This window comes from Canis aureus, chromosome 11, assembly GCF_053574225.1.
Source record: "Canis aureus isolate CA01 chromosome 11, VMU_Caureus_v.1.0, whole genome shotgun sequence".
NCBI classification, from domain to species: Eukaryota; Metazoa; Chordata; class Mammalia; order Carnivora; family Canidae; genus Canis; species Canis aureus.
In genome coordinates this window covers 41,209,473-41,236,371 of record NC_135621.1, presented here as the reverse complement: position 1 = coordinate 41,236,371, position 26,899 = coordinate 41,209,473, and the positions used below count along the sequence as shown (strand labels likewise).

The following is a 26,899-nucleotide window of genomic DNA, read 5'->3' as shown; positions in this document are numbered from 1 at the left end:
CCCATGTCTCTGCCTCTCTCTGTGTGTCTCTCATGAATAAATAAATAAAATCTTAAAAAAAAATAAAAGAGAGAAAGCCAGTGGTCTTTCTCCCTGGTTATTGGTTACAGGCTGAACCTGTGCCTTGTCATCTTTAAGCAAACACTGTGGCCATTATTCACTACACCTGCCATCCCCAATTCTGTGGCATTCTGGGAGGAGAAAGGGGGCCTTTCTCAATTGGGCCCGAGAGAGGCCTGAGTGGTACACGGAGGCTGGTTAATTCCACATTCTGCAATTTAAGAGCATTTTTAAAGATTTTTTTATTAGGAGGATTCTTGATCTAAAGAGGTACTTCAGGAAGTAATCAACTGTTATACTGCCAGATTGAGATAATAGCTACTTCTCAGTCTATATAAACTTAAATAATATCCACATCTTGGCCTAAGCACAGAAGAGTGAAGCATTTCAGAACAGATGGATGGGAAAGGGCTTTTTACAGCTAAAAACCCGCAAGACTCACTGAGCAGGGAAGAACACATACTGATCAAGCAGATGAGATAAGAAGCAAATTTTATCCACATCAGTTTATTTCTTATTACTCGGTAAATGAGAGAAAAGGAGGGTAAGCAAAGGAAATGAGAGAGAGAAAAAGCAACAAACTGGGATGTAGAAAAGCAGCCCACTGGTGTCAACTATGAAGCATGTCTTCATTATTCAGAAACTTCCAATTAGTTTAGATAATTTAGTCCATTTTAAAAAGTCATTTTTTAAAAAAGATTTTATTTATTTATTTTAGAGAGAGAGAGTGAGCAGGGAGAGGAGCAGAGGGAGAGGGAGAGGAAGAAGCAGACTCCCCGCTGAGCACGGAGCCCGAAACAGGGGTCTATCTCACAACTGTGAGATCCCGACTCTGAGATCACGACCCTGAGATGATGACCTGAGCTGAAATCAAGAGTTAGACACCTAAATGACTGAGCCACCCCAGTACCCCTGAAAAGTCATTTAAAAATACTTTTGTCCGGGACACCGGAGCCAAAGGAGGCTCCGGTCATGATCCTGGGGTCCTGGAATCAAGTCCAACATCGGGCTCCCTGCATGGAGTCTGCTTCTTCCTCTACCTATGTCTCTGCCTCTCTGTGTGTGTCTCTAATGAATAAATAAATAAAATTCTAAAAATAATACTTTTGTCAGTGTGCTTCCTTTATTGATGATTTAATTTTCTACCCATTTCTAAATTATGTCAAAATATGGAGACCTGGAATTTGGGCTTTTATTATGTTTCATCATTCATGGAAAGTTGGCCCTTTGGGGTGAAGCCAGATCATCCTAGTGAACCCGTAGAGGTGGATCTGAGCGTCAGTGTGGACAGGGTGGCATCTTGTGGAGATGGTCCCAGCAGAAGTCTTGACCACACCTTTTCATGCATGTCTTGAACATATAATACATGTGAAGTACACTTTACATTAGATTGTAAATTTCTTTCTCAGATTTTAAAGTATTTTTACCTTTCTTAACATCAGTTTATAAAACATGGCAGAGCCCTTATAAAAGAGCTGTATTTTTTTCTGCTTCATATTTTGCAGGCTGAAAACTAAAAAGTGATGGGGGTTCCTTGAAATTTCAGAGCATATTATTGACAAAGGTGGGAGCAGGTAAAACCCAAACCAAACAAACAAAAATTCCTTTCCACCAGAACACCTTGCCTTCAACACTAATAGCATCATTGAAATTCCATTCCAAACTCAAGTTAACATAAAATTAAGAAGTCTACGCTTAGGGAGAGCTTTGAAAAATTAAGACACATTTCTCACTAAACTTAAAATCTTCCTAAATGCAAAAAATTGTAAAAAATGTTTTCGCTCCTTTTTCATTCATTAAGTAATAAAAGTGGAAGGAAGACAAATTGATATAATCAAGCCATAAACTCAAAAATAAGACTTGCCTTTCAGGCTCTACCAACATAATGCATGTGCTTCTTTAATTACCCTTCAACACCTAGGTGAGCAGGGTTTAGTGCAAATAACTACCTTTCTTTGATGAAAATAATGTTTACATTTCAAGCTGTAGCATAATATGTCAGTTATATTTACAGCAACAATCATTCTAAAGATTTTGACTAACCTTTTTCTAGCATTGGAAACATTTTCAAGAGCACAGTCAGGTACTTATTCCTCATTTGCATGAGGCGGAGCTGTCACTTCAGTCAAAGGAAACATGCTTTCTCATTCACTAATCCACCCATTCATGCATTAGTTGAGTGTCTACTATGCCTTCTAGGGGCTAAGGCTATGGCAGTGGGGGAAAAAAACCATGTATATTCAGTCTTGTGCCCTACATTCTAGATGGGGAGACAGGAAATAAACAAAACAAATAAGTATATAATAAGAAGATGATAGGGGTGGCTGGGAGGGCCAGTCGGTTAAGCATCCAGTTCTTGATTTCAGCCAAGTGGAAATCATTATTGGTTTTGTCTGTAGAATGGGTTTAAGATAGAGAGCAGGAGAGCAGTCAGCAAGATATCCAGTGAAAGAGAGCAGAAAAATGGCACAGTGGCTCATAGGGAAGAGGACCAAGGCAAGGGATGATACACATAATACTGCCTCATTAGGCCTCCTTGAGAACTTCACGTAGATTTCAGTATGATACTCTGACATGAGTGGAATCAAGGAGTTGATGTACTAATAACATTTTTTAAATATAGACTTTTTTTTTTTTGGAGCAGGTTTAGGTTCACAACAAGACCAAACAGAGTTTCCACATATTCCTGCCCCACACGCAGACCCTCCCCACTATTAGCAATGCCCACCCTGTGGTAGATTTATTACAACCAATGCCCTGACCCTGACACATTATCACCCAAATCCCTAGTTGACATCAGGGTTTGCTCCCGGTGTTGACATTCTGTGGGTTTTTCACAAATGTAGTAACAATTGACAGAATTTAAAATAAATTTATGTGGCAATGACATTTTTTACTATGGTAAAAACACTTAACATGAGCTCTGTCCTCTTAAATTATAAGTACACGGTACAGTATGTTGTACAATGTTGTAGAGCAGAGCTCTAGAACTTATTCTCCTTGCATAACAAACTTTACACCTATTGTACGACAACCCCTCCTTCCCTCTTCCCCTCAGCCAGGGCAACCACCATTTTACTCTGTTACTGTGACTTTGGCTATTATCAACAAACAAAAGATAACAAGTATTGGCGAGGATGTGGAGAAATTGAAATCCTTGTACACTGTTGGTGGGAATGTAAAAAGGCACAGCCTCCATGGAGGACGGTATGGAGGCTTCCCAAAAAATTAAAAATAGAATTTCCATATGATCCAGTAATTCCACTTTTGGGTTTATATCCCCCCCAACTGAAATCAGGATCTCTACGAGGTAGCACTTCTACGTCCATTGCAGCAAGCCAAGATGTGGAGAAAACCTAAATGTCCATTGATGGATGAATGGATAAAGAAAATAGCAGTATATACATGCAGTGAATAACTATTTAGCCTTAAAAATGGAAATTTTTCCATTTGCAACAATGTAGACAAACCTTGAGGACACTGTGCTAAGTAAAATAAGCCAGTTACAAAAAGACAAATGCTATGTAATTCCACGACAGGATTCTAAAGTAGTAATATTCAAAGTATCATTTTTAAATAATTAAAAACATTTTTAAATAATTTAAGTTTCCATTTAAAATAATAACATTTTAGGGGCTCTTGTGTGACTCAGTCCATTAAGTGTCAGACTCTTGGCTTCAGCTCAGGTTGTGATCTCAGGGTCACGGGATCAAGCCCTGCCCCAGGCTCTGTGTTCTGCATCAGGCTCCACACGCAGCAGGGAGTCTGCTTGAGGATTCTCTCCCTCTGTTCTTCCCCCCATTCACTAGCTCTTTCTCTCTCTCTCTCTCTCTAATAAATAAATGAAATCTTTAAAATAAAATAATTACATTTTAAAAAGTGGTCATATTTTTATCATGCACTGTTCTGTGGGCTAATCGGGACAAATGCCATCAACCAGAGTTTATAATTTCAAAAACAAAAGTATAAGTGTCCTACCTCCAGAGGCAGTGCTTTTCCCTTGATGCCATACAGTGAGCAGACAATGCAGTTAACCACGCTCTGTCCCCACAGCACCCACTTAGGTGTTGAGCAGAAACAAAGTGCTGCTGGCTAAACAGTCATCAGGAATACTAATGAGCCTAACAGAATGTGGGAATTAGTCGAATGTATAAACAAAAGTTTCATATAGCAAAAGAAAATTTCAGATCACACAACTAAAAGATGAACTACACGTATAAGTACAGGCATATTCTGTGCAAAGTACAATTATAACAACATCCACTATTTGTGACATACCGTCTGCTAAGAAATTTATTCCTTTTCGTTAATTATCACCAACCACCTGCATTGCTGAGGCTATCATCCCAATGATGCAGATGCAGAGGCTGAAGCTAAAGGAGCTAGAAAGGGGCCATAGTGGATGCCGACTGAATTCTTGGTGTCTGACAGCAAAGTTCGTGTTTTTACCCTTGCACCCTTACCAAAAAAAAAAAAACCAACAACAAACAAACAAACAAACAACAAAAAAAAACAAAACCAGAAATAAATAACTTTCTGTTCATGTCTCACAAAAAACTTCCTGGGGAAAATGAGAATTGCACATTTAAGAATAAAATACTACCTACAGGAAAATGGACAAGGGTAATTCAGCACTCTGTAGCCCTGAATGCATCCTGTTCCTTCTGGAGAATACAAGATAGCTCAAAAGAGGTCCCTCACACAGTGGTCCACAAGAGATGTTCAAACACTTTATGAACTCAGCTGGTAAGATTGTAGATATTTGAGCAGTTTCATCCTAAGATTACTCTTAAGTGTGGCCATGTTGGACCTAAAGGAGCAAAGTACGCCCTTGCTATACATATTTTTAACACTTTGCATAATTCTGTCATCTACCCAGAGAACCAGGCCTCGTTAATATTCCGCAGCAGACCAAAAAATCTAGACAGAATGGGTCAAGTTTCCATCATCATGTTAAACCATATTATATTGCCATTTCAGCAATAATGTCAGTAATTAGATATTGGCTAAGTGCCTAAATCCTGGTTTGCATCTATAATTTAAATACGTATCATACTAAATAGTGTCATTGTGCAAAGCCAAGAGGTATTCAGTAGTTGGTGTTTTCCCCTTTCCTGAGACACAAAGAAACTTATTCTGCTCTCCAGAATGCAGGTGTAATGTTGGAAAATGCCTTGAAAATTCCACTCGTGCATTTGCCCGGGAAAATAACTGACTTTTTAAGTTATAAAAATATACTGGCTTTTCCATCTGAGTGGGTGGATGGAAATCGGTAGAAATGTATCATTTCCAGCTGATTTATTTATGTTATTGAAACCTTGAAAACAGTTCAAAATAAACAGCCCTAAATAGTTAGGCTCATAGGCTGAAATGTTTATCATACTTATTGTTTTGCATTGAACCTTCACTTGCACACAGGACAATTAGATCAAGACCATTTCAGTACATCTGGAACTTGTCTTTTCAAAAAGTTACTTGCTGTGGATGCAAGGAAAAAGCAAATGTCTCTTTTTTTAAGATTTTTTATTCATTTGAGAAAATGAGAGAGAACACAGCAGGGGGGAGGGGCAGAGGGAGAAGCAGACATCCTGCTGAGCAGGGAACCCAACTCGGGGCCTGATGCCAGGATCATGGGATCATGGCCTGACTAAATGTAGTTGCCCAACAGACTGAGCCACCCAGGCACCCCCAAATATCTTCTTAAACTCAAGTGTAACAAATCTGTGGCAACCAAAGAATTTCTAAAAACCTGGATGGGAGATGGCAGTCAAGCTATGTATGCCTCCTCTTCCCACACTGAGTGTCAGACAAATGGGAAGTAGTATATAGCATCTGCATACAGTATCAGTAGTTGAACTTGAATTTCATTGCAAAATGGCTTTGGTCGCAGCTTGGGCTATTTACAGAAAGCCTATTTCAGTTCTCCTTAGCCCAAATTAAACAGTCTTAGAATGTGGTACTTATAAAAGGAAACAAAGGGCCTATTTATTTGATATTGTGCATCAAAAAGAGAAGATATAAATTGCATTAATCTCCCATCTTTCTATTCTGACTCCCTTGTCTTCATGATCTGGGCACTCTTACTCAGGATGGTTGTAAATGGTCAAAGACAGATTGAATGACCTGTCTTATTGACTGGCTTGGCCACTTGGTTCCCTATTTTCTGTCCCTTGGCTTATTCTTTTGAGAGAGATAAGAAGGAGGCATACAGATTAAGCATTATGGGAGATTACTAAATGTAGTCACAATTTGTAACTCTGCCATCAAAACCTAAAGTCTATTTCTCCAGCCTCTGTGACCTGCTCCGAACAAAAAAATCCTGTGGAAGTGAGGTTGTATGAATTCCAAGTGCAGGTGTCAAGAGGCCTTGCTGCCACTTCTCTTGCTGCTGGGAACCCTTTTGCCACATGTGGACAAGCCCAGCCTGGTGTGCTAGACAATGAAACCACTTGGGGCTGACCTTACAGCTGTCCCAGGCTTCCCAGCTGAGGCCCAGACATGTGAGGGAGACTTGGCAAGAAAAGTCAAGCTGAGAACAGACCAGAGAGGCACCCCAGTGAGCTCAGCCCAAATTGTCCAAGTTTGAGGTATTTGTTACACAGTGATAGGTAACTGTTACAAAAACTATAGGCCATCACAGCCCTCTTAACAGTGATTCCCTGTCCTCAATCCTTTCCACTGAAAGGACATTGTTTCTAACAGATCTTTATCTGCCAAAGGTGATTATATCAGCAACTAGTTTATATGCCTGAAGAAGACAAGCTTAATTGTGAAAATCAAAAGGTTTCCTAGATAAGGTATGTTGGGCAACAAAGAAATTAATTCTAGTCTATTAAACAAATTAAGCCAAAAGAAAAGCATTCCCCTGGGTTGAAAGAGCTATAGATTAAAGGTTCTCAATGACAAGAATCTCCAAAGAATCAACAGAAGTACCTCCAAAATAAAGACTAAATACGACAACTCTGGCAGGATAAGAGGGCACAATACTGTCCTAGGAAAGTAGCAGGCAGATGTTTCTCCTCACTTACCTCTCTCCTGCTTTCTGCTCCACACTGCTTTGGTGAGCAAATGGGGAGCACACCCAAAGGAAGAGAGAAAGGACCACACTCCACTTCCTTGGTCCTCCTACAGAAGTCACCAGCTGGGCAGGGGAGCAGTTTTCAGCTAAGTCAAGTTTAAAGATTTGTTCATTGTAGATAGGATGGTACATCAGAGGGATCTAATCCTCACCTTGAAGCTTGTAGCTTCCCCGTAAAGGGCCAGAATTTGTGTAGGTGATAATCAGGTCCTCCTGCAATATTACATTCAGAAGGGAAAAACTGGTGTGTTAACCACTTTGACTCAACCACTTTTGAGTTGGTTTTGACTTAACCACTTTTGAGTGGTTTTGACTTAACCACTTTTCCTTCTGGTGTCCTAAATATACAATTTAAAAGGAATCAGAAAATTGCCTGGCTCAGAGGTGGCAAATTATTTCTAAGCTTAGTAGTCTCTAAAATGTTCCTAGGAGTGGTATACCTGGCTGACTTGGTCAGAGGAGCATGCGACTCTTTATCACAGGATCATGAGTTCAAGCCCCATGTTGGGTGTAGAGATTACTTAATATAAATAATTTTTAAAAATTCCCAGGAGCTATATGTCTCCATATATCAGATCAATCCTATATTTTAGAGAACTAGACAGTAAAAGGAAAGAGAAGATAGTGTGGATGCCCAGTATATTCTACTAGCAGTAACAATCGTGGGCTGGTGTTGGTGATATAACTTACAAGACGCAATAGTCTTCACTTAGCAGCAAATTTAGTTCTTTATGAAAAAAATACAAATGGATCACAGACCATACGATCATTTTACAGTTGAGAATGTAAAATATGAAACTTTGAGAAAAAAAATAACACAGGGCAAAATCTTTAAGTTTTTACTCTGGACATCAAAAGTGTGATCTATATGCAAAGAAACAAACAATCCAATCATGAAATGGGCAAAAGACATGAACAGAAATTTCACAGAGGAAGGCACAGATGTGGCCAACACGCACATGAGAAAATGCTCTGCATCACTGGCCATCAGGGAAATACAAATCAAAACCACAATGAGATCCCACCTCACACCAGTGAGAATGGGGAAAATTAACAAGGCAGGAAACCACAAATGTTGGAGAGGATGTGGAGAAAGGGGAACCCTCTTGCACTGTTGGTGGGAATGTGAACTGGTGCAGCCACTCTGGAAAACTGTGTGGAGGTTCCTCAAAGAGTTAAAAATAGAGCTACTCTACGACCCAGCAATTGCACTGCTGGGGATTTACCCCAAAGATATAGATGCTGTGAAATGGCAGGACACCTACACTCCAATGTTTAGAGCAGCAATGTCCACAGTAGCCAAACTGTGGAAGGAGCCTCGGTGTCCATTGAAAGATCAATGGATAAAGGAGATGTGGTCTATGTATACAATGGGATATTACTCAGCCATTAGAAACAACGAATACCCACCATTTGTTTCGACGTGGATAGAACTGGAGGGTATTATGCTGAGTGAAGTAAGTCAATCAGAGAAAGACACTCATCACATGGGTTCACTCATACAGGGAATATAAATAATAGTGAAGGGGAATAAAGGGGAAAGGAGAGAAAATGAGTGAAAATATCAGTGAGGGAGACAGAACATGAGAGACTCCTAACTCTGGAAAATGAACAAGGGGTAGTGGAAAGGGAGGTGGGCGGGTGGTTGGGGTGACTGGGTGATGGGAACTGAGGGGGGCATTTGACAGGATGAACACTGGGTGATATGCTATATGTTGGCAAATTGAACTCCAATAAAAAAATTTTTAAGTGTGATCTATAAAAGGAAAATGTAATAGATTAGAACTCAACAGAATTAAAAACATTTGCTCTATGAAAGACCCCATTAAGAGTATGAAAAGACAAAAGTACCTAGGCGCCTCCATCTCTTGGTCTTTTTGGCTCAAGTTATGCTCTCAGGGGCCTGGGATCGAGCACTGTGTGGGCTCCCCACTCAGTGGGGAGTCTGCCTGTCTCCGTCTCCCTTTGCTCCTCACCCTCTCCTGTTTACTCTCTCTCTCTAAAATAAATAAATCTTTAAAAACAAAAAATATGAAAAGACAAACTACACAGTAGAAGAAAATATCTGAAAACCATGTATCTAACAAAGGACTTATATCTGGAATAAGTAAGGAAGTCCCAAAGTCATCTTTTAAAAAAATTCTTGTTAGAAAATAGGCAAAATACATGAAGATACACAGATGGCAAATAAGCACGTAGTAAACTCTTCAATTTCATTAGTCATCAGGGAAATACAAATTAAAATCACCATGAAATACCATTACACACTGATTAGATGGCTAGAATAATAATTTTTTTAAAATAGTGTTAACACCCAATGCTGGTGAAGATGTAGAGAAACTGGATCACTCAGACATTACCGGTGATAATGTAAAATGGTACCACTGCTCCAGAAAATAGTCTGGCAGTTTTCACTAAAACTAAACTTGTAACTATCATGCAACCAGTAATGACATTCCTGGGCAATTATCCCAGAAAGAGAAAAATTTACGTGCATACAAAAACCTGTACATAAATGTTCGTAGCTGTTTTGTTCATAATAGCTGAAAACTGGAAACAAACCAGATGACCTTCAAGGAGCAAAGGGTAGACAACCTGTGGTATATCCATGCCATGGAATACTACTCACCAGTAGCAAGGAGCAGACTTTTGACCCACATAACTACTTGCATAAATCTCCAGGGAATTATGCTGATGAAAAAAAATCTCAAATCTTTGCATCATTCCATTTATATAACATTCTTAAAATAACATAATTATAGAGACAGACTAGATTGGCAGTCACCAGAGGTTTGGGGGTGGTAGTTGTGAGGAGATGCTATAAAAAGATAGCACAAGAGAACCTTTGTGGTTATGGAACTTGTGTATCTTGACTGTGGTGGCGAGTACATGAATCTACACAGGAGATACATTTGGACATTCTCTCTCTCTCTCTCTCTCTCTCTCTCTCTCTCTCTTCCTCTCCCTCCAAGATCCTCATCCCTTAAAGGGCATATAGAACTGGTAAAATCTGATAGGCTCTGTAAATTATTGATTTCCTGATGTGACATTATTCTATAGTTATGCAAGATGTTCCCATGCTTGAGAGGAACTGGGTGAAAGGTACATGAAACTTGCAAGTATGCTTTTTGCAACTCTTTAATCTATAATTATTTTGAATTTTTAAATGTTTAATATATAATCATACCTTAAATTTTGGCCACTCTCTAATGATTTCAGAATAAAAATTTTAAGTTTTTGTGGTTTTGTTGTTGTGCTGTTTTTAGAGAGGAGGAGTAAGAGAGGTAGAAAGAGAGAGAGAGAGCGCTCAAGCAAGAGGCAAAAAGAGAGGCAGAGGTAGAATCCAAAGCAGACTCTATGCCCCAGCACTGGAGCCCAGCGTGGGCCTTGATCTCACAACCCTGAGATCACGACCTGAGCCAAAATCAAGAGTCAGATGCTAAACTGACTGAGCTATCCAGGCATCCTCCAAAATAAAAGCTTTGAACAAAACGAAGAAGGCTGCAGGATGGGAATAGAGCACACACAATAACAGCCAACATGAAGTCTCATGATTGCCAGGCACAGGTTCCCATATCCTGGTCATTCATTCAGGATGGGTCACCAGAGATGGGGCTGAGCAGGGGTGGCTCACGGAAGCCTTCAGCTGGTTAGACCTGTGCCTCCCATTCTCCATTTAACCAATACTGGTTTCTCATCACTCAGTAAGCAATCTCAACAATAAGGCCCGGGTGCTAGCGCTGGTACATAGACCTAGGCTGAATTCTATTTATCTTGGATCTCACATAGGGATCCTCTTGATGGATTCTTATCTGTATTGGAAAGGGCGTTCAATCAACACCTCTGGTGTCCCTAGGGGAAGCTAGAGGAAAAGCCACACCAGTGGCTGTTCCCCATCCTTTTACCATTGCAATACCACACAGTGACATTTACAGATAGCTGCCAAACACTCAGAACTGGTCTGGGCTGTGTGGTGAATTCAATCTGAACTCCAGAAAATAAATGAGAATGAGATTCTAGCAAAATAAAAATGACCAATGTCTGGGGTCTAGGGAAATCTACACACCCTGTTAACTGGTAGAAACCAAGTCTTGGATGGCTTCTTTCCCATTCTAGTTTAGTGTGTGTGTGTGTGTGTGTGTGTGTGTGTGTGTGTGTCTATCTGTCTGTCTATACATCTGTTTTTATTGCTCATTAGGGGAATAGATCATCCTTCTCAAAGTATAGAAGGAAAACTTATTTCTGATAATGACTATAGAAATCAGAAGAAAGTTTAAAGTATGTAAGTAGGCATCTTATTAGGGCGAGAAAAGACAACTGTGTTCTCAATGACTCAAGAAAAAGAAAGTAATAAAATGCTATCCAGAAGGCTGGGAGAGATAAGGATTTGTTAAAGGAGCTTAAACAGCCAATAGCACATTTAAGACTTCAAGTTTTTAAATGGTGGGGTAAAGAGGATTGCCCTGCCTCCTCCTCAAAAATCATGCTGGACCGCTAAAAGAGAAAGTACATACAAGAATACTAAAAGAACAGGGGATCCCTGGGTGGCTCAGCGGTTTGGCGCCTGCCTTTGGCCCAGGGCGCGATCCTGGAGACCCAGGATCGAGTCCCACGTCGGGCTCCCTGCATGGAGCCTGCTTCTCCCTCTGCCTGTGTCTCTACCTCTCTGTGTGTGTGTGTGTGTGTGACTATCATGAATAAATAAATAAAATCTTAAAAAAAAAGAATATTAAAAGAACAAAAAAACAGAAGCAAAATCCGATCCCACTGGGATAAGGAGACAACTGCAACCTGTGAGGAGGGGCTGGTAAAAGTGGGGAAGGTCAAACAGAAGTGGGAGGTGTCCCAGGTCTCCAGAGACACAAGTGGAGGGGGACACCTAGATGGTTCAGCGGTTGAGTGTCTGCCTTCGGCCCAGGGTGTGATCCCAGAATCAAGGATCGAGTCCCACATCGGGCTCCCTACATGGAACATGTTTCTCCCTCTGCCTGTGTCTCTGCCATTCTCTCTCTCAATCTGTGTCTCTCATGAATAAATAAATAAAATCTTAAAAAAAAAAAAAAAAAAAAAACAAGTGGATGGTGAAGCTCCTCTTAGCCTCCAGCCCAAGCACCCTTCCCTTACTGTGTGCTGCTGCTGGCAAACCACATGTATCCTGCTGGAGTCTGCCAGTAGAGGTTGCTAGAAGAGGACCAGGAGGAGGGGGGAGAGGAGTGTGTTCAGGGCTGGGGTTCATCCCAGTAGTGGCAGTCGGGTCCACAAACAGCTGATTTCGGTTTCCAGTTTTTTCTCCATTCCTAGAACATAATCTCATCCCCTCTGAAATAGCAACCAACTGGCTGACATCCTTGCAGAGGCCTGTGTTCCCCACCCACCAAGCTCCCCTGTTGTGATGTTTCCAGGCTCTCCCCTGACTTCTCCAGTGCTAGGAGTAGTAGCTGCCTCCTGCAGTTCCTATTGCTATGTTAGGTCAGTGTTCCTTTTCCCACTTTCCATCTTCCAGTATCTGTTCCAGTGTCAAGCTCTTATACTAAACTCACTCTTCTACAATAATGTGGAGTTCTGTTTTCCAAATGGACTCAGAGTGATAAGAAAGCACCATCCTCAGAAGTAAGAAATACACTCAAGGGGTAAAAGTAATCATTCTTCAGGGCTGGCTGATGCAATTTATTGGTTTGTTAGGAAGCTTTCAGAAGCAAAGAGGGTGATGCTGGATAAACCATCATATAGATCACCGTTGCAGAAAGAGGTGTCTTGGTGTAATGGAAGGGGAGGTCAGGGGCTCAGCCTCATGAACTGTCTGTAGGGCTTATGTCCCATATCCAGGGAGAAGTCAGAGCCAAGAGAACACTCACACAGCCTCCTATCACAGGAATTCTTTCCAGCCTGGAGCATGACCTCGCCTGCTATCTACACACACCTCCAATAGATATAACTGGTCTGGGAAGAACTCATCTCATTCAAAGGTGAACAATAATCCCAAATGAACTTTCCATAAATTTTATGCAGATACATACCATGTTCTACATGAGAAAACAATAGCATAAGAATAAATAACCAAAATTCTAAGAATTCTAAAATATCAACACATACAGTCAAGCAGCAAGTTTTACAACAATATAAAATGACTAAAAAGGATTTATTTTTTTGCATTGGTAAGATACTTCAGCATTAGGGCACCTGGGTAGTTCACTCGGTTAAGCATTTGCCTTTGGCTAGGGTCATGATCTCGGAGGCCTGGGATCAAGACCCACATTGGGCTCCCTGCTCAATGACAATTTTGCTTCTCCTTCTCCCTCTGTGATCTCTCTTGCTCTCACTCTCATTCTTTCTCAAATAAATAAATAAAAATCTTTTTTAAAAAAAATCCTTCAGCATTAAAAATTTCAACTGTAGGGCGCCTAGATGGCTCAGTTGGTTAAGCATCTGGACTCTTGATTTCTGCTCAGGTTATGATTTCAGGGTCCTCAGATTGAGCCCACATCCATTCTGCATTGGGACAGAGCTGCTTAAGATTTTATCTCTCACTGGGACACCTCGGTGGCTCAGCAGTTAAGCATCTGCCTTCAGCCCAGAGCATGAGTCCCATCAGGCTCCCCGCATGGAGCCTGCTTCTCTCTGCTTATGTCTCTGCCTCTCTCTCTGTGTCTCATGGATAAATAAAATAAAATCTTTAGAAAAAAATATTCTCTCTCTCCCTCTCCCTCTGCCCCTATCTCTGGAACTCTCTCTCTGTCTTTAAAAAGAGAAAAAATTGTTTTAAATTAAATGTTACATTAATGAATCAAAAATAAAAGCCAAATAACTGGTGGTGATTTTTATAGGTACAAAATATGAATAAAATTATATATTTATCATAAAAAATGTTTAACAAAAGAAAATTTTCTTCAATATTTTAAACAGCATTTATCAGAAGTCAGTAGTAAATAATTCTGAAAAATTAAAGGTATTCTGACTAATGTCAGGAACAAGACAAGTATGCTCAGTATCTGCATTATTCAATACTGAAGTACATTGGGTAGTCTATTTAATGGAATAAGTCTAGAAGACAAGATGAGGAGAATAGATAAGGAGGCAATATTTACATAAGATATGACTGTCTACATAGACAAAAACTACCTGAAATGAATATAATGTTACATGTCAATTGTATCTCAATTTAAAAAAATAAGCATTTACAAGTTAATATCTTTGTTTCTAACTAACCATAACTAGTTAGGAAGGAATTTAAAACAAAATCCCATTTGTAAAATGAAGAACCAAAAAAATTTTCAATAAGAAAAAAATATATATACACCTGTACAAAAAAAAAAAACTATGTAGCTTTACTGATAAACATGAAATAAGGCTCTGTTGATTGGGAAAACCCACCATACTTTTAGACAGGAAGACTCAAATAACAAAGATGTCAATCTTCCCAGTGCCATATATAAGCATCATGCTTTTTCAATCAGAATATCAATGGAATTTTGTAGAGACTTAATAAATTGATATTAAATTTCATCTGGAACAGTCACTCCATAAGAACTGCCTAGAAATGTTTGAAAAACAGAATAACGAGTAGAGATGTGTCTTATCAGATGTGAAGATGTCCTTAAAAACTATTATAATTAAAGTAGCATGTAATTATATCAGGAAAAGACAACTGTATATTATATCAGAATATAATCCAGAAACACATATCATATCCATTTGATACATGAAATATATAACATTTTAAATCAGTAGGTAAAAATGAATTATTCAATATATGGATATGGAACAACTGAATATCCATTTTGAGTAAATCAAATTTAGATTACTACATTGTGAGATATACATAGATATATCAGTGAGGATATATATTGTGAGATATATATATGTATATGTATATATATAATATTGTGAGAACTATATTGTGAGATATGTATCAGTGGTAGTTTACAAAACTATTAGAGAAAATTTTAAAGAAAAGTTTTTTTTAAATCTTTATTGGATAATGACCTTCTACATAATTTCCAGAAGCCAGAGAAAATTGGACATAATTCCTAGATTTTCCTACTAAAATTTAAACTTGTTCTATGTTGAAAAAAACTGCCATAGACAGGGCATCCCTGGGTGGCTCAGTGGTTTAGAGTCTGCCTTCAGCCCAGGGTGTGATCCTGGAGTCCTGGGATCGAGTTCCGCATCAGGTTCTCTGCATGGACCCTGCTTCTCCCTCTGCCTGTGTTGCCTCTCTGTGTGTGTCTCTCACGAATAAATAAATAAAATATTTTTTTAAATACCATAGACAAAGTGAAAAGATGAAACAGATTAAGAGACAATGTTTACAACTCAGAGAACACAGAGGGGACAGCAGGGTGCTGCATTCTCCTTTCAACCTGAGAGGCTTGGTGACCTGTTGAGCCTAATCATTAATTTTCAACAGCTCAGCAGAGTAGGGGTAGAAGAAAAGGCCCAAAGAGGGAACTAGGAGGGAGCTAAGGGTGTTACCCACCCCACAAACCTGAAACATCAAGGGGCAACAATCTCACAGTAAAGTCAAACTAGAAATAACACTTCCCCTACTCCATTGGACTGGAAAGACATGGCTGATCTCAAAGCTGGTGGTTGAATAGCAAAACTATCACCCATCCTTAAGGCAATGAAACAGCCTGAATTTGACTTAACCAGGGGGTTCCAAAAGCCTCAAGGCAAGAATTTAATCTAGAATGTCTGGGAATGTCCCCAGAAATCTAGCAAAAGTAAAAAAAAAAAAAAAAAATCCTTTTTTTCAGAAATGCACCTTTATCCCAGGTCCCAAGTATTCCCCCCACCCCTTCCAAAAATCAAAACAAAAAACAAACAAACAAAAAAAAAACAAAAAAACAAGGAAAATGAGTAGCTTTCAGTCAAAACCAAACCAAACCATGAAACACAAGAAAACACAAGCACCATGAGAGATAGCACCAACCAGAGCTAGAAAATTCTGACCTACAAATACTTTAGATGACTCATTCTCAAAATACAGTCCCTAAACTAAGCAGCATCAGCATCATGTGGCAATTTGTTGGACATAGAAATTCCTGCTAATCACAAACTCTAAGGGTGAGGCCCAGCCATGTGCGATTTAAGGGGTTCTCAGGTCATTCTGATGTACACTCAAATTTAGGAACCACTGCTCTAAATATTAAATGTAAAGAACCAGTGTGTGGTGCAACTATGTTAGATGCGTTCCTCAAGAGAGGCTTGGAAACATGACAAAAGGGCAAACAATTCTGAATGAAGCCAATGAGGGCTTTCAGAAGTGAAAAATACAGTAAACAGAATTTAAAATTCAGCTGATCCATTTAGCAGCAGACCAGATGGACAGGGCTGAGGAAAGACTTACCTGAAAGCTAGAAGCAAAGAGATAGTATGGAAAATTTACAGAGACATGAAGGAGATAAAGTATGAGACACAGGTTAAAAGACATGAAGCATTGAGTGAATATGCATGTCTTCTATATTTCATGATGTAAAGGACACATTTTAAAATGCCCAAATGAGGGGCAGCCCGGGTGGCTTAGGGGTTAAGCGCCACCTTCGGCAGGGTTTGATCTTGGAGACCCCAGGATCGAGTCCCATGTCAGGCTCCCTATGTGGAGCCTGCTTCTCCCTCTGCCTGTGTCTCTGTCTCTCTCTCTCATGAATAAATAAATAAAATATTTTTAAAAAATAAAATAAAATGCTCAAATGACATGTATAATGAATACAAACCAATTAATGTATACACACTAAGCTCTGTACCCCATGGAGACGTTCAAAATTGTAAGAACCCTGCCCCAGGGAACAGAGTTGGAGAGACTACAGTCACCTGGGGAAAATATGGCCTTCAGACCATTATCATCCATTAAAGGATAGTAGGGCAAAGGGCAAAGGTAAAAAGGTGGGCATGTGAGCCTGTGGCAGCATTTTCTAAAAGGAGCACACAGCCAGAGAGGCTTCTCCCCACACCAGATGAGCAGAGGGTCTGAATAGACTGTTAAAAATACTGGGTTCAGCTGAGGTCACTAGGGTAGAGTAATCTTATATTTACATTGCTTTTTAAGAAATTAATGTGAGAACTGTTAAATTGCTTTCTTTAAAAAACAATTTTATTTATTTATTTGAGGGAAAGCACGAGCAGGGAGAAAGGCAGAGGGAGAGGGAGAAGCAGGCTCCCCGCTGAGCAAAGAGCCAGACTCAGGACTCCATACTAGGGATCATGACCTGAGCCAAAGGCAGTCACTTAACTGACTGAGACACCCAGGTGCCCCAAAATGTCAAATTTCAATCAGACTTCAAGGCAAAAGGTAGACTAAGTAAAAGTCTTCGCACTTTTCCTACAAGAGAATTCAAGACATTGACTGTCTAGTAAATTGAAGAGTGTGAATTAAAAGTTGCTTATGGCAAGCAATCCGTACCAATAGTCCTTACAAACAGCAAAACTGTGCAGATTTTATACGCTTTAGAAAGTATATGGTTAAAACTAACATCTAATTATAATGGAGTGCAGCCCAGGTGGCTCAGCGGTTTAGTGCTGCCTTCAGCCCAGGGTGTGGTCCTGGAGACCTGAGATCAAGTCCCAAGTCGGGCTCCCTGCATGGAGCCTGCTTCTCTCTGCCTGTGTCTGTGCCTCTCTCTGTGTGTCTCTCATGAATAAATAAATAACATCTTTAAAAAATAGAATTATAATGGAAAAAAAAACCTCTTGGAAAACTAAAAATACAGCACTATCACCTGGACATGATAAAGAATATCTAATTTAAGGGGCGCCTGCCTGGCCTGGTTGAAAGAGCATGAGACCCTTTGTCTTAGGGGTCATGAGTTTGAGCCCCACACTGGGTGCAGAGATGACTAAAAATAAATAAATAGAACTTTTTATGAAAAAGATTATCTAACGTAAAACAATAGCCAATACCATACTTACACAAGTCATCCAAAAGATGATCATTATTAAATAAAGAAGAGGTCAAAGATGGCTGCTATCTACAGATTACTCCCATTTGAAAGGAAACTAAGAAAACACACTAAACTTTCTCCTTATCTTTGAGATTCTCAATTTGACCATACCATACTTGGAGGTAGAATTGATTTTATTACCTAGCCTGTTAACTTTTCCAACCTGAAATCTTTTATTATTCCTTTCCTTTTAGAAAATGGAATATTAAATTCTATTTAACAACAGGCAGTTATTTTAAAAAAGAAGCCAAGTGGAAATAATAATTGAAAACTGTACCTGCCAACATAAAGAATTGAATGGGTAGGGTGAATGTCAACATGGATTCCACCGAAAGTAGACTTTATGAGCAGAAGATCGGGTCGAGGAACCCTCTCATCAGAAAGTAGTAATTCTACCTCAGAAACTAATTTAAGAAAGAGGAAAGGAAAGAGAAAGAAAGAAAGAAAGAAAGAAAGAAAGAAAGAAAGAAAGAAAGAAAGAAAGAAAGAAAGAAAGAAAGAGAAACTCAGTGTACTAATAACAGGAGTGCCAAACAGGGCAGAGAGAAACAGAGGAGAAGAAGCATTTGAAAAAAAATTATGCCTCCTTAAATTTTTCTCTAAAATTCTCCGAACTTTAGAGAAAAAAGCAAATCACATACAAAGAACCAAAATAAAACAGACTTTCAATATCACTGGCAACCAGAAGACAGTGGTAACACATGAAACATGCCTAAAGGGGATAGCTAAATGGGACTGCATTCCTTCCTGTCTCTGAGAGACAAGAAAAGAGGGGAAAGACATGGACCAAAAAGATAGTAGGGGAGAGCAAGCTGGTCTGAGGCTGGAGAGGATGCCAGGAAACACAGCCGAAAGAAATGTCTCAATTGGTGAAATAGGCAAAGAATATTTAAGGACAATAGTTTTGAAGAATTACCTGAGCCATGGTTCAGAAATTTACAGTAAAATATTTTCTTCTGCTGAATGCTATGAGTGTGTGTGTGTGTGTGTGTGTGTTGTGTTGTAACAAACTCAACAGAAGAGGCTGGATATGCTATCTGGATTGATGTGTAGTAGAAAAGACAGCCTCATTGAGATGAGGAGCTTGGAGACAAAGATCACCAAAAGGATGTAAACTCCCAATATTTTTAGAAATCTTAGGAGGCAGAGAGGATAGGACATCCACAAAGCTCTGAGTCAAGTCCATCTGGACAGCCAGGGTCCAGGAGACTTCATTCCAGCTGACATCTGGGTGACTAGCACTTCCACCTCCAGAACAAAACAGTGTTCTCCAGGGTGGTTCCTGCACCTTGGGGTTTCCCTGTATAAATCCCCTGACAAATGTCTCCCATAGCCCTGGGTCCTCAAAACTTTCTCAGTTCACTCCCCTGTCCTCAGTCTGTCTTTTTTCGCTCGCCTTTACTTCCTAACTTTTGTCCAAACGGCATTTTCCAAAATGCCCTGAACACACCTCTCCTGCTTTCTGCAGTTCACCGATCCACGAGGTCACCCAGAAGCCAGGGCTCACCGAGTTCCATTTGAGGTACACATGAATCGCCTTAAACGAGAGAGGCCCGAATGGCTGCAAGTTCATTATGTGTTTGGAAATTACGTTGTTGTAATACTCACTTCATTTCAAACTTTCCAAACTTTTTCTGCAAAGTTTAGTGACTATTTTAGATTTCACAGGCCATATGGCCTCCGTAGCAACGGTGCGGTTCTGCCATTTTGCAGGAAAGCAGCCATAGACGATATGTAAACAAATAGTTATGGCTGGGTGCCAGTGACATTTTATTTACCAAAACAGGCAGTGGGAAGGAGTTGGCTAACAGGTCTGAGTTAGATGTAAGCAAGCATTTGCCAAAATGAACACCAGTCCCCTATAGAGGGCTGGATCTGGGTAATATTGGCCTTATGTCCCCATGGGTGTCCAATCCTTCTCCCAAGCTTTTCATGGATTTCAAGATTTCTCAAGGTGAATTTTAGCTCTAGACTTTGGCTTTGCATGGGTTGCTTCTGTTCTGTACCTGGTCTGCCCTAGTTTATGTACATAAGGTATTCATTGATTTATATACTTATTAAACTATTTACACTATATTTTGGTGACTCTATCATTTTGCTAAGGCTATTACGACAAAGTACCACACACAGGGTGGCTTCAACAATGAGATTTATTTTCTCAAAATTCTGGAGGCTGGAAGTCCTAGGTCAGGGTGACGGCAGGGTTCAATTCTCCTGAGGCCTCTCTCGTTGGCTTGTGGATGGCCATCTTCTCCCTGAGTCTTTCATGGCCTTCCCTCTCTGTGCATCTGTGTCCTAATCTCCTCTTCTTAAAAAGACACCAGTCATATTGGACTAGAGCCCACCCTAATGACCCCATTTTCATTTACCTTTTAAAAGATCTTGATCCAGGGCACTCCAGGTGGCTCAGTGGTTTAGCGCCGCCTTCAGCCCAGGGTGTGATCCCGGAGACCGGGGGTTGAGTCCCATGTCGGGGTTCCTGCATGGAGCCTGCTTCTCCCTCTGCCTGTCTCTGCCTCTCTCTGTGTGTGTCTCTCATGAATAAATAAAAATAAAATCTTTAAAATATATATATAAATAAAAGATCCTGATCCAAATACAGTCACATCCTGAGGTAATGGAGCATTAGAACTTCAACTCTCCCTCCAATATGAATTTAGGGATAACATAATGCAGCCCAAATTTATGAGAATATAAATTTTATAAAGTCTTATTTATAGGAAGGAGTGTCCATATGTATTACATAGCAAAGTTTAAATTCCTTGTTAACCATTCATATTGTTAAAAATCTTTTTAAAAAGTTTTTATTTAAATTCCAGTTAGTTAACATACAGTGTAATATTAGTTTCAGGTATACATTTAGTGATTCAACACTGCCATGCAATAGCCGGTGCTCATCACAAGCTCCCTTCTTAATCCCCATCACCTGTTTCATCATTCCCCCCCCCCACACACACACACACACATCCCCTCTGGTAACTATCAGTTTGTTCTCTGTAGTTAAGAATCTACTTCTTGGTTTGGTTTGTCTCTACATTTTTTTCCTTCGCTCATTTTGTTTGTTCCTTAAATTCCACATATGAGTGAAATCATATGGTATTTTTTCTCTTATTGACTTATTTCCTTAGCATAATACTCCTTAGCTCCATCCGCATCATTGCAAGTAGCAAGATGTCATTCTTTTTCATAACTGAGTAATATTCTATTATGTATATCTATCTATATGTATATATTAAAGATTTTATTTATTCATGAGAGACATGGAGAGAGAGGCAGAGACATAGGAAGAGGGAGAAGCAGGCTCCCTCTGGGAAGCCTGATGTGGGACTCAATTCCAGGACCCTGGGATCATGACCTAAGCCAAAGGCAGACACTCAACCACTGAACCACCCAGGTTTCTTTTTAAAGACATTTATTCAGTTTCATGATCTGTTATATTAGCAATCAACAGCATGGGTGCAAAAAGAAAAAAAATCTACATTAAAACCCTTTGTTGGAATGCATTATACTTTCCACAGAACAGAAACTAAAATAACTTGTTATACAATTAGTCATAAATCCAGTCTTCGAGTTTTTTGCCTATGCATATGAGTATTGTCTAAAAATCTATCTTCTTGGGGCACCTGGGTAGCTCAGTGGTTGAGCATCTGCCTTTGCTTTTTTGTTGTTGTTGTTGTTCTTTGTTCTTTTTAAAGATTTTATTTATTTACTCATGAGAGACACAGAGAGAGAGAGAGAGAGGCAGAGACAGGCAGAGGGAGGAACAGGTTCCATGCAGGGAGCCTGATGTGGGACTCGATCCCAGGTCTCCAGGATCATGCCCTGGACTTAAGGTGGCACTAAACCGCTGAGCCACCAGGGCTGCCTGAGTATCTGCCTTTGGATCATGTCATGATTCCAGGGTCCTGGGATCAAGTCCTGCATCAGGCTCCCCATAGGGAGCCTGCTTCTCCCTCTGCCTGTGTCTCTGCCTCTCTCTCTGTGTCTCTCATGAATAAATAAATAATTTTTAAAAAATAAATAAATAAAACCTGTCTCCTTTGTAGCAGCTAGGTCCTGCTCCCACTGCGCTTGGCTGAGTTAACAAATTCACCAAAATTGCTTCCATCATTACCAAATCCAATATAACCATTCCCACTGCCACCATATCTACCACCAACTCAACTGCCACCAAATCCACTTCACCCACTGAAGTTACCTCCACAACCACCATCAAAGTTTCCAGAACCACCACTTCGACCTCCGGCTGGTTGAAGCACTAGCCATTTCTTGCTTAGATAGGGCTCTCCTTACTTCACAGTTGTGGCCATTCACAGTATGCTGTTTTTGAATGACAATCTTATCAATAGAGTCATGGTCATCACATGTTACAAAAGCAAAGCCTCTCTTCTTGTCACTGCCTTGGTCAGTCATGATTTCAATCATTCTAATTTCCCCATACTGTTCAAAATAATGTCTTAGATGATGTTCCTCAGTGTCTTCTTTAATGCCACCGACAAAAGTCTTTTTCCCAGTTAAGTGGGCACCAGGTCTTTGAGAATCTTCTCTAGAGACAGCCATCTTTGGCTTCCCAATCCTTCATTCACTTTGTGTGGCCTTACATTCACAGCTGCATCCACCTTTTCCACAGTGGCATACATGACAAACCCAAAGCGTCTGGAGTGTCTGGTGTTTGGATCAATCATTACCACGCAGTCCATTAGTATTCCCCATTGCTTAAAATGGCCCCTCAGACTCTCATTGGTTGTTTCAAAGTTTAAACCTCTGATGAAGAGCCTCCACAGCTGTTTAGGCTCTTTGAGAGACTCTGACTTCAATGTGACTGTGGTGGGAGGGGAGACTTTAACAATACTTACTTAGTAGCAACCATGGCAGACAGGACCACATCTTTATCTAATCATCTGTTGATAGATACTTGGGCTGCTTCCATAATTTGGCTATTATAGATAATGTTGCTATAAGCATCAGGGTGCATGTATCTGTTTGAATTAGTATTTTTGTATTATTTATTAGAAAGATTTTATTTATTCTAGAGAGAGAGGGAGAAATCAGAGAGAAGAGTAGAGGGAGAGAGACAAGCAGACTCCACAGTGAGCAGGTTGCCTGATGTGGGGCTCAATCTCAAGACCCTGAGATCGTGACCTGAGCTGAAACCAAGAGTTGGACACTTAACCAACTAAGCCGCCCAGGCACCCCAAATTAGTATTTTGTATTCTCCGAGTAAATATCTAGTAGGACCACATTGTAGGGTAGTTCTATTTTTAACTTTTTGAGGAAGCTCCAGACTGTTTTCTATAGTGGCTACACCAATTAGAATTCCCACCAACAGTATAAGAGGCTAAAAGCCTTTTATTGACCACTCTGCGACTCTGGGTTTTAATCAGTCTCTGTTTCCCAAGTCGTGTCCAGATTTCTACCCTCCAACTAGCATTTCTTTTATTTGCCTCCTTCCTTCTAGATCATGGTCACACAGTTGGCCTGAAAATTGAGGTCAACCACATGGCAAACAATCATCCGTCATGCCTATGTGATAAAGGTCCAATAAAGATCCTGGATATTGAAGCTCAAGTGGGTTCCCTAGAATTCATTGGAATGATATTGGAAAAGATGAGCAAAGATAAAAGACTTAAACTGGTTTTTTAACTATTATTTTTTTTTTTTTAGAGAGAGAGAGAGAGTGAGCATGAGCGAGGAGCAGAGGAAGAGGGAGAGAGAATCCCAAGCAGATTCTATGCTCAATGCAAAGCCAGACATGAGGTTCAATTTCACAACCCTGAGATAATGACCTGAGTCAAAATCAAGAGTCAGTTGCCCAACTGACTAATCTATCCAGGTGCCCATTAAATTTTTTGTTTTTAATCTTTAAAATAAAATCATAGTAGAATATAGTTTATTAGTTTTAGACAAACAGATCCATAAAATAGAGATTCTAGAAATAGAATTACAGTATATGGTAAATTAATTGTCAACAAAAGTGGCAAAGCAACTCATCAACTAAAAGATAATCTTTTCACCAAATGGTGTTAGAGTAATTGGATAGCCATATGCAGAAAATAGCCTCAACCTTTATGTTATACCATATAAAAATATGAACTTGAAATCTTTTATCTACACATAAAAGCAAAAACTAAAACACATCCAGAATAAAAAATAAGAGAAAACCTTGGGTTCAACAAGGAGTTCTTAAATATGACACTAAAAGTATGAATTATAAAAGGAATAATCAAAACAATTGTCATGAAAAGCTTTTGTTCTTCTAAAAACAATATTAAGAAAACAAAAGGCAAGCCACATACTAGAAGAAATTATTTGCAAAACATATATCCTAAAAGGATAAAGAACTTATAACCCAAGAATAAGACAAGCCAATTTTTAAGTGGGCAAAGATTTGAACAGATACTTAGCCAAAGAAGATATACAGATGGCAAATAAGCACATGAAAAGATGCTTGGTATCCTTAGTTATCAGAGAATTGCAAATTAAAACCACGAGTCACACCTTCATATCCACTACATAGCCAACCATAAAAAGACTGACCACACCAAGTGTTGGCAAGGATCCAAAGCAACATTCACTTCCTTAAAAAGTTAAGCATACATCTATCCTAGGACCCAGCTATTCCACTCTTAGATATTTATCTAATCAGGGGAAATGGAAGCATATGTATGTAAAAGAACTTGCACTTTATTTATAAATAACCCAAAACAGGATACAACCTAAGTGTCCATTAACCAGTGAATGGATAATCCAGTTGTGATTAATCTATACCAAGGAATATCACTTAGAAATAAAATAGAAACAAATGAACTACTGATACAAAAGTACATGGATGAATGTTTAAAGACTTGTATGGGTTAAAACAATCATAGTTCTACCTAAAATTCTAGAAAGTTCAAACCCAACTCTAAGTGACAGAAAGCAGCTCAGTGGTCACCTGGGACTGCTTGCTGGGACTGGAGCTGAATGGAAGGATGACAAAGGGGCACAAAGAAACTTTTGGGCATGTGGCTCTGTTCACTATTATGGTTGTGGTGATGGTTTCACAGATGTATACATATATAATAATTTATTAAGTTGTATACTTCAAAGACATGCATTTTACATGTCAATTATACCTCAATGAAGCTGTAAAAAATTACTAGTCAATTATCAAGTAAAAATTAAAATAAATACATGCATCATACACAAAAACAAAATAATATCTCATGGTGGCCTTGGTGAGAGAGCTATGCATGGTCTACAAGAATGATGCCAGAGCCAATCAGTGTATTAGAGAAGAGAGAAGATGAGGTCAAGGAAGAGAATGCACACCTAGTCCAGGAATGAGGGAAGAGCCCAGGGAAGATACCAACATTCCAGATGAACCCTGAAGAATTCACACTGAGTGAGAAAGAAGGAATGAACGCCATATAGACTGAACAGTCTTAACAAATGTACAGATTTAGATATGCTTTTGAACAGGGCTTAAGAGCAATATCGCCTCCTCTAGATAGCATATGTTTTGCTATACAGTTATTCAGATCTGTAGTCATATTATAAATAAGATAAAATAGTTTCTTTCTTAATATGAGACCTGTCTGAATGTCCTCAGTGTTTTAGGACTCTGGCCCTTTTATAAGCACCTCATTGTTTGTGTTGTAAGCACTGTAGTATCTACTCATATATCTGCAGGAACCCAGGGCCTGGGGAAGTTCTTTTTAAGTTAAAGGTCCTTTCAAGATAGTTAAGGAAGACTGGTGCTCCTTTTGGCTCTGGAAGTACACTTGTAGTGTCCTTGAAGTACTCAAAGCCTTTTCATATAAAGTTGATTTTTTTCAATCAATCATATACGAATCATGTATTCAAATAAAATACCTAACCATATACAGGAAGAAGGGAAAACCTCTCACAGTCATGCCACACTAATCTGCTGTTAATGTGTTGGCGTTTACTTTGAGGCTTTTGTTGTTTGTTTTTTTACTTTTTAAAGCTTTTCTTTATTTGAGAGACAGACAGAGAATGCACAAGCAGGGTAAGGGGCAGAGGAAGAGGAAGAAGCAGACTCCCTGCTGAGCAGGGAGCCCTATACGGGGCTCAACATGGGGACTGATCGATCCCAGGCCCCTGGGATCGTGATGTGAGCTGAAAGCAGACACTTAACCAACTGAGCCACCCAGGTTCCCTTACCTTGAAGCTTTTAATGCAATTTTTAACACAGGGGTGACTATCAGATATATACATTGTTGCTTCTCATGACGAGTATTTTTTTGTCCCTAAAGGTAATTAATTAGCTGGGTGTATTTCTACTTTATATCTGGGAATTATATGTGCTCAAGTATGAGGAATTTATCAGTGAATTACATTACCAAGAGACGGCCTGCCACTCTCACATGGATGCTTGTCTGAAGGATACAGGACAAAAATTAAAGCAGTGTCGGTTACAGACAGCATTCACCAATAACTTATTCAATAGTATTCAATAGTAACTATATTAATATGCTCCTTTTAAAATCAGCTAATGGAAAGTTAAGTGTTAGCAAGGCCTGTTCCCAGATTGAACAAGAGTCATCAGCTTCCTGGTAGTCAACTTTTGGGCTGAAGAGGGTTTTCAATGGAAATGTGTGCATTTGATGAATGCTAATTACATGCTTCCAAATCTTCTTTAGCCAATCCGTTTGCAGCTGTTATCCAAGTTATTTTATAAATGTCTGAAACAGCTGTCAACATTCTGAGGGGGAAGCTCTTCAATCAATGAATTGACAGAAATGCAATACTTAGATTTTTCTGAGCAGAAGGCACGAGAACATAATATACATCTATTTAGTGATGTAGCCAGCAATGA

At 39.5% G+C, this 26,899-nt stretch overlaps 1 long non-coding RNA gene across 1 annotated transcript in view; it reads right to left on the bottom strand.

Annotated features, from left to right (window-relative positions):
- Positions 1 to 26,899, bottom strand: part of LOC144323929 (uncharacterized) — a 72,034-nt gene that overhangs the window by 28,640 nt on the left and 16,495 nt on the right. The gene's annotated exons all lie outside the window — the stretch shown is intronic.